Consider the following 9200-nt stretch of genomic DNA (forward strand, 5'->3'; position numbering starts at 1 on the left):
TGTCTGATCGGAGAGAACTAGCTAGCAATATTTCATCAGAAACAACTTAATCATCTTAGACACTATTTGGTTAGGCTTATTTCCACTTCTCAAGCCGCCCGTCGTCACGTGGAGAAGACGAGGCGAAGCTCCGAGATCCCTTCCTTCTCTCGCGCTCGAGTCTAGGTAGCCGGCTAGCCGCCATCAGCCGATCGGGGCAGCCTCCGGATCTCAAGAAGTAAGCATCCGCATCCATGTGCCTCTGCTCTTCGCTAGATCTCGCCTTGTTGCGTTCTCCACTCGCAATTTCTTTGTTCTATCGTCCGGATTTTTGGATGCTGTCATGTTGATTTGGGCTCTCCGATTTTTCTTTGTGCGCATCGCAGGTACATGGACAAGAAGCTTCAGAGTAAAGTCAAAATTTCTGACTCCGAATCTAAAGCCCTATAAAAAGTACTTGTAGTTTTGCTTCTAAGGAGTTTATTGTGTGCATCCAATTTATTTAATCGTAGCAAGGGGATTCCTGTGTGTCCAGTTTGGCTAGCATTAACGATAATATGCTAAATGTGATTATTAGGGCGGCACCCAATTTTCTAGACCTAGTGTTCAATGTTGAGCGTCCAAGTTTCTAAGTATTTGGTATATCTTCTACACTTTGTTATGGATTTATCTCCAGATGAAGCTTTGATTGTTGAGTTAATTTTATAAAAGCCTAGTCTGTAGCTAGAAACGGTGATATCACTGCACTCTTTGTTTTGCCACTTCATTGTTAGTTTTAGATGATGTTGGAGGCTATGATGGTGGTTGGGTTTTAGATGTTGCAATTGATGAAATATAGTGGCTTATGTGTTCACTGTCCGACCTTTTTCAGTCAAGCTGAATGCAAATCGTGTTGTGATTGGCACACTGAGGATTTAATCAGTTCATGAATCTGGTGGTGGACAACACTGTGGAGGTCAATGGAAATGACAAGACTGATATTGGGATGGTGGTAAGTTTTCTACTACTGATGGTTTTTTTAGATTGTCTCTTGAACGTAGTATGAAGCAGTTTGTAGTGCTGGTTTCAATCAGTAACTTATCAAATATAGTTTTTTAAGTGCTTTAGTTAATATGCATCATATGCTGATAACCTGAAATCATCTGTAGGTTATCAGGGGAAACAGTGTTGTCATGATTGAGGCGTTGGAGCCTGTTGCCAAGTCGCAGTGAACTCACAAGCATCGTTCTGCTTCAGTAGATCTAGCGCTTGCAGTGTGAAAACTGATGTATCTGATATCAGTGAACTTTTTGTACCTTGACTAATGTGTTTGCACAGTAATATAACTTTGGATGTGGAAGGTTGATCCCTGTTTGCACGTGACAGTGCTTGCTGTTCTGTATTCATCAGCTATTACGGATTAATAACTCAATTAAGCTCATCTGCTTGGTGTCTAGAATTTCCTGCTTACGTATGCCTATGCCTACACTGTCAATAAACAATCGATATTATTGGTACTTCGAGGAGATTTGCAAAAACAAGAAATTCGAAACAGAAAAAGATAAGCAATGGATATTATTCCTACTTCGGGGATCCATAAAGAAAAGAAAATTGAAAAAAAAAAAACTAAAGCCAAGCGAACAACTTGAGTGAAAAAGCTAGGAAAGAAAAGATCAAACTTGAGTTAAAAAACAATAAATCTAGGAAAGAAAAACTAAATTAAAAAAAGAAAATAACCATCGATATTATTGGTACTTTGAGAGGATCTTATTCCTACTTTGAGGAGATTTGTAAAAACAAGAAATAGGAAACAGAAGAAGATAAGCAATTGATATTATTCCTACTTCGGGGATCCGTAAAGAAAAGAAAATTGAAAAAAAAAACTAAAGCCAAGCGAACAACTTTAGTGAAAAAGCTAGGAAAGAAAAGATCAAACTTGAGTTAAAAAAACAATAAAGCTAGGAAAGAAAAACTATTTTTTTAAAAAAAAAGAAAATAGCCATCATAAGAAAAAGAAAAAAATCTTAATTACTCCCATGAACTATGCCTGTTGTCCAGATAACCTCGAATTTTAAAACCGTTTATTTAACTCTGAGATTATTGTTTTTGGTCGTTTTAACCCTAGGCTGTTTTGAACTCCGGTTTAGCTGACGTGGAAGGTGGTTTTTGCCCCCTCCTGTCCAGATCAGCACATGTTGTGCTTTGTTCCTAGTCAACTCAGCAGGGAGCTCGCCGGCGCTAACACTGGTGGCAATTCCGGCCATGTCTCGGCCCAGCTCCAACATCAAAAGAGCGAGTGTGATATGGGGAATACAATAGAGCAAACTCGAGATGGTTAGCCTGACTTGACGGTGGTCGGCGGCATGAGCAGAGAGGCCACTGAGGTCAACGCTTGTGGATGGCCGCGCTGGTGGCGGGCTGTCGACTAGCTCGCACACGCGAAAGCTCAAGGGAGAGCAGGCGACGCTCACCAAGCTTCTGGTTGGGGTGGAGGAGCTGTAGACGCAGATGCACGACGGGAGGTGGTGGAGCGTCCTACCAGAGGCGAGGAAGAAGATGGTGGAAACTCGATTCGGCTCGAAAAGACGACGGATTCTCGCAAAAGAGCGTTAGAGAAGCTTCGCCAGACACTTCTCTGTGCTCCTATCGGCTCGGGCTTGCTGGATTTGGTCTCGGGCACGATGGATTTGTCAGCAGCATGGTGGATCTACTCAGCGATGACGACTCGGCTCCACTGGGTGTTGTTGTGCTCGGTGACAAAAAAGTGAGGGAGAGAGGGAGTGAGAGTGCTGGGAGGGGGAGGGGATAAGGTGAGAGGGCACAATGGCCTGATTGGCCGGCATGGGTGGTGCTTGACTGGCGGTGGCTGCATGGCATCCAGGTCTTGACCGAGCTGAACGGGAAGAGGAGATAGAAGGCTGACAGGTGGGTCCAACTAGAAATTAGTAGATACCCCATTTTCTCTCCCTCTCTCTCCCTGCTCAAACCCACGTCACCGTGCTGAGCCACTTCAACATGCAGGACAGGACAGGAGAAGAGAACATCGATCAGGTCCTGTTCCGGATAATGATATGATCCATCCAACAAATTAAAGCGTGGAAATATAATGGAAGGATCGATTCCATCGGTCAACCGGAGATCACCGCAGCATATATAGGTTCGTTCTACTGGAGATCAATCAAGCAAAAGCAAGATTCCATCAAGCATTGAGAGAGCAGGCTGGGATTCAATAACCTCAAGAGATATGTCTCTCAGGAAAAGATCCCAGTCAAAAGGAGACACCGGTTTGGTTCACTAGCTACTTGGACGCCACGTTTAAAGGTTCAGAGTAAAGCACTTCAGAGAAATGGTAGAAGTTATCCGGAACTCGCATCGTCCAGGAACAAAGAGAAGCGGATAAACCAAGGAATAAAAAGGGATCATATACAAAGCAGCTAGCCAGACAAAGATATGGCCTCGTGTGCCAATCAAACTGAAACGCTTGAAATCAGATGCTCCCATAATCTATTCTAACTTGTCTTACCAGCCAAACCTCGTTGCAAAATTGAATTGCAAGCTGCTTCCCGATCAGGGACTATCTAGTGCTGGTAGGTATGACTGTGAGGCTGTTGAGACCTTTACATGTAAAAGATTAATAATCTTAAGATTAGATCAATATGATTTTAGTGATTAATATTAACATAGTTAATAGAACTAACATGGTTTGCTAGTATATAAGGTTTAGTCTTATGAATGCGTGATAAACTTGGAGTTTCAAACACCTCAAAGGGATGAACATCGATGTTAAAGAAGAGCTTAAAAAAAGACATTGTTTAGATAAGTGATCATAGTGTAGAAAACATCACTTGTGTAAATAAATTTATGTTAGAGCATACGGCTTGCATTTGGGCGTTTTTAGGTTTCACTGCCTAGTGAGAAAGTGATATCCGAGAATGGGATGGATATAGGTAGGACTCCTCAATTTGACTGTACAAACTTCCTCTGTTGAAAGATCCTCAGGTCATGTTATCTTGAGGCAAAAGTTTTAGCTGTTTAGAGGGTGGTAAATGTCAGCATGAACCCCTTGTATAGGTCTAACAATCCTACACAAGTCGGTAAAGATGAGTTACAATTCATGTTATAGTTAGAAGTATTTTATTCTCATCTCTTACCTTTGATGTTTTTAATTGTGTTTATAGTTTGATCCATCCTCATAATATTGGCAAAATTGCAAAAACCCCCCATATGTCACCTCGATTTTGAGATTCCCCCATAACTTGTTTTGTTGCAAAACCCCCCAACAGTAACTTTGATTTGCAAAAACCACCCCAAGCAGTTTTATAATCTGAAAAATAGGTTTTCTTTAATATAAAAATTATGTAAATTCTTTAATAATTTAGATAAAGGTTTTAAAAATGATTTCTTTGATGAAATAAATAAAATAAAATGTTTTTAATTCTATTAATCTTTTATATATGTTTTCAATAATAAAATAAATGTTTTAATTATGAAAATGATTTAGAGAATCTAGAATAATTTTTTAATAGGTTTTCTATGTTTTTAATTATGGAAAAATGGTAAATAATTAGAAAATAAGTTTCCTTTAGTAAAATAATTTGGAATAATCTGTTTTAATTCTTTTTAGTGTTTCTTTAATTCCTAAAATTTACACAGAAGGTGTCTGAGAAAATGCACAAAGACGATTCAGTGAGTAGCAGGGGCGAGGTGGGCTGTCGCACAGGACCCTCAAATAATTGGGGCCCCCAAATTCTATTCAGCTCGGCAGCTCGACTGTTCCGCTGGGCGCTGGCGCTGTTCGGCTGGGCCTGATCGACTGGTCGTATACTCGTATTCGTCCAATCGTCCGTCACTCCGTCTCCCAGGTCGTCGAGGCCCTAGTGGCTAGTGCCCTGCGGCCTGCGCCCCTGCCACCCTACGCCCCTGCCGCCGCAGCCGCATTGCCGCACGCCCGCACCTGCCGTGCCGAGTCCCATCGCGGCGTCGCCGAGTCGCCGACGTGATCACGTGAGCATGCACATTCATTCGATTTCGACTTGCAAGTACTATTTTTCTTTTTTATGTCGGATATGATTCATTTGCAACTTGCAAGTACTGTTTTACATGCTTGCATTCTGAAGTATATGTGAAATACATGCATACGTTTGTTTCTTCATCTATTATGCGTGTTGTATCTAGTCATTGCCATCATATGGACATGTAAACTATGAATAAAGGATGTTTTCAAATCTTCTGTAGAATTTGGAAAATACTGAAAGTACTGCTGGCTGTAAACGGCAAACAATTACAAACTGAACTGTCGGTACTACTGGTTTATTAGTTCATTTTTTACATATCTCTGCGTAACTTATACCTCCTTCATCTTCTGCTGAATTTATAGAGCACACAGTGCCTTGCTACATAGGAACTCACATATCTATCTAGTACATAACCAGAGTTGTGTTTGGCCACTTCCACGCTGCCAATCCTCAATTGCTCTCAGGTAAGCTGGACGGACTGCTCGGGAGGCACTGGAGTCTGGAGAAACGTTGGCCTGGGCGCCTGGCCTTCAACTGCACGTTGTTGCTCTTTAATTTGGATTCACAGAATTGGTATGCATCCTTGCATGTTTAAATAAATTCGATCTTGGCTATGCAATTGGTATGCATCAATGTATTTTTAAAAAATTCCCTTGGATTCACAGACGAGAACGGCAGCGACCACTGTCCAACTCGGTACGCCGACGGACGAACTAGTGCTGGGCAGCACGTTCCACGCAGGTTCGATCTTCTTTTCTTTTGATCTTTTTCTTATCTTGCTAAGTCTAGAATTCATGTACTGTTTAAATCATTAGTGTTGTTTGATTTATAAAATAGGAAGACGTTTATTTTCTCAATCCTCATCATGTCTTCTAGAAATAGGAAGTATGATTCTGGTTATGAAAAGCGTAAGAAGAAACAAAGACTAGAAGGAGCAGCTCAATCTCAAAAGGGTGCTCTTGATAGATTTGTTATGAAAGAATCTCAATTTAATTATGAAAATCAAACTGCAGCTGCTAATGTTGATGGGGTTCATAGTGATGATGCTAAGATTGCAGTAGAAGTTGAGGCTCACGCTACAGAAATTGTTCAAGGTGACGATACCAATATTGCCGATGAAGTTAGTGGACATACTGATGGAGTTGATCTCAGCTTAGATAGATCACCAAGTACTGAAAGTAACAATGACATCAATACTTCTTTTCAGCCTGATATATTTGATCCAAGAACTTGGGATGCACTTGATCCTAAAATGATTGATATTTTGGTGCAAAAAGGTCCTAAAAGAGATTTGTCTATTGAGAAAGGTCCTAAAGACAAATTCTCTAGAAAGTTTTCTGTAGTATCATACACTAGAGTTCTTTTCAAATAGAGAAAAGTGTGACAGAGAATGGCTTGTATACAGCAAAGAGCTTGACAGAGTATTTTGTTTTTGTTGCAAATTATTGAGAAAGGGGTATGGAAAATGTCAGTTAGCAAATGAGGGTTTCAATGACTGGCATCATCTTGGCACTAGACTTAAAGAGTATGAAACTAGTACAGAACATGTTATGAATATGGCTACTTGGTATGACTTGCGTCTCAGGTTGCAAAAGAATCAAACAATTGATAAAGTTGCTCAGCGAAAACTTCAAAAAGAAAGGGACCATTGGAGAAAGGTTTTGTTTAGAATTATCTTGATTGTAAAATTTCTTGCAGAACATAATTTAGCATTTCGTGGCAGTAATAGCAGGTTGTACCAAGACAGCAATGGTAATTTCTTAGGATTGATTCAAATGTTGGCTGAATTTGATCTAGTTATCCAACAGCATGTTCAACGCATCACGAATGATGAAATTCATATTCATTATCTTGGTCCTGGCATCCTTGATGAGTTAATAAATTTGATAGCTGCTGCAATCAGGTCTCAAATCATTGGAAAGGTTAAAGAAGCAAAGTATTTCTCAGTTATCCTTGACTGTACTCCTGATGCAAGCCACCTAGAACAGATGTCTTTGATCATAAGGTATGTTGATGCATCTTCAGGTTCTATTTGCATTGAAGAATCCTTTTTAGGTTTTTTGGATGTAAATGATACAACTGGGCAAGGATTGTTTGATGTTCTACAAAATGAATTGAAAAATCTTGACCTTGATGTAGACAATGTGAGAGGACAGGGATATGATAATGGGTCAAATATGAAAGGAAAACATCAAGGGGTACAAAAGAAACTATTGGATAAAAATCCTAGAGCCATTCAGCTTGTGGTTGTCATAGTCTGAATTTAACACTATGTGATATGGCAAAGTCTTGTGGTAATGCAAAAGATTTTTTTGGAGTTATACAACGTATCTATACAATATTTGCTAATTCTACTAAGAAATGGCAAATTCTTAAAGATAACATAACAGGATTGACTCTCAAGTCATTGTCATCTACTCGTTGGGAGAGTCATGTTGATAGTGTTAAGGCTATAAGGTTTCAGATTCAAGAAATAAGGGAGGCTTTACTACAAGTGGCTGAAAATGATAATGATCCATTGACAAGTAGTGAAGCTAAATCCTTGGCGGACAATGAACTTAGTGGCTTTGAATTTTTAGTGGCAATAATCATCTGGTATGAAATATTATCTGCTGTTAATTTGGTCAGTAAGCAACTACAAGCAAAGGATATGCTTATTGATATTGCAATTGAGAAAGTACAGGGGCTGATTTCCTTGTTCAATAAGTATAGAGAAACTGGCTTTTCAAATGCATTAGAAGCTGCAAAAAAAAATTGCACTTGAGATGGATATTGCTCCAGAATTCCGCACCAAGCGTAAAATCAAAAGAAAAAGACAATTTGATGAGAGCAATGATGATGTATCTATTGCTTCACAATCTGCACATGAGTCATTTAGGGTTAATTATTTTATAGCTATTGTTGATCAAGCTATAGCTTCACTTACTAGGAGATTTGAGCAATATCAGGGGTATGAAAATACTTTTGGTTTCTTGTTTAATTCAGATAAGCTACGCTCCTTGGATGATAAGAGTTTGTTTTCTTCTTCTGTTAATCTTGAGGTAGCACTTAAGAGTGGAGAACATTCAGATATTGACGGAAAAGAATTGTATATGGAGTTAAAGTTCATCCAGGATCTTATTAAGGAATCTATGAGCCCTCTTGATATTCTGAAATATTTGAAACAGCTAGGCTGTTTCCCTAATGCCGTTATTGCATACATAATTTTGTTAACCATTCCCGTGACTGTTGCATCTGCGGAAAGGAGTTTTTCTAAACTCAAGTTGTTGAAATCCTACTTGCGTTCTACTATGACACAAGAAAGACTCAATGGATTGGCGACAATAGCACTTAAAAATGATATCTTGGAGAAGATTAAGTATGAAGATATAATTGAAGATTTTATTTCAAGAAATACTAAAAGGATGGTGCTTTTCAGTAGAACATGAGGTCAGTTTATTGCTTGAGTACTACTTTTACTGTTTAGCATTAATATTTGATATATTCCTAAGTATTGTAACAAATAACATGTCTTGAAGTTATATAATTAAGTGAAAGTATGCTTTGGTTATATGAATTTTTTAATTTTAGGGCCCTATTTTGTATTTCGTACTGGGGCCTCAAATTCCTAGAGACGGCCCTGCACCAGGGGAAGCATAAGAGGGCAATTCTGAAGCTAATATTATTTAGCGAAATTCAGACTAAGAAGAGGGCAATACTATTAATTGGTGAGCACTCTGAAATCCCTCTTATTGCACGGTGCCAGTTGAGCTATATTCCTTCAGTTCTATCACTGTGAAAATGTCACGAGCCTCTGTGCTTAAGTGGTCTATTCTTGGGTTGTTCACTAGCAATGGGAACTATTCTGAGGTCATTCTTGCTGTTGTGAAAGCATGGTGCAATGTTGTTGATTTTTCTGGAGCAAAATTTCAAAATGGGCTAAAGAAGAACTACCTGAGCAGGGTTATGTGTGATACTGCTATTTGTGAAGAATCCGATGATTGGGCTGGACAGTGGGGGCACGGTGCTGCACTCATTCATCCCTTGAGTGCTCCTATGTTACATGAACTTGAGCAAAACACATGGCACGAGAGAAGGGAAGTGTATCTATTGCTCTCGGCCACAAAACAATTGTTGCTTGCTAACAACAGCTACTGCAATGTCCAAGAAGAGTTTGCTCATTTTCAGCACAAAAAAAAAGAACAAGTAAAACCAGGGAACACATATTGAGCACTGGGAGACCATTCC

The 9200-nt window shown here is 39.5% G+C and overlaps 2 pseudogenes; both read left to right on the top strand.

The window, feature by feature from the left end:
* Positions 1-365: 365 nt before the first annotated feature.
* On the top strand, positions 366-1313 carry LOC133923397 (probable small nuclear ribonucleoprotein G; annotated as a pseudogene).
* Positions 1314-5439: 4126 nt separating this feature from the next.
* LOC133923757 (uncharacterized) lies at positions 5440-8401 on the top strand (annotated as a pseudogene).
* The last annotated feature ends 799 nt before the right edge of the window (positions 8402-9200 follow it).

This window comes from Phragmites australis, chromosome 7, assembly GCF_958298935.1.
Source record: "Phragmites australis chromosome 7, lpPhrAust1.1, whole genome shotgun sequence".
Lineage (NCBI taxonomy): Eukaryota > Viridiplantae > Streptophyta > Magnoliopsida > Poales > Poaceae > Phragmites > Phragmites australis.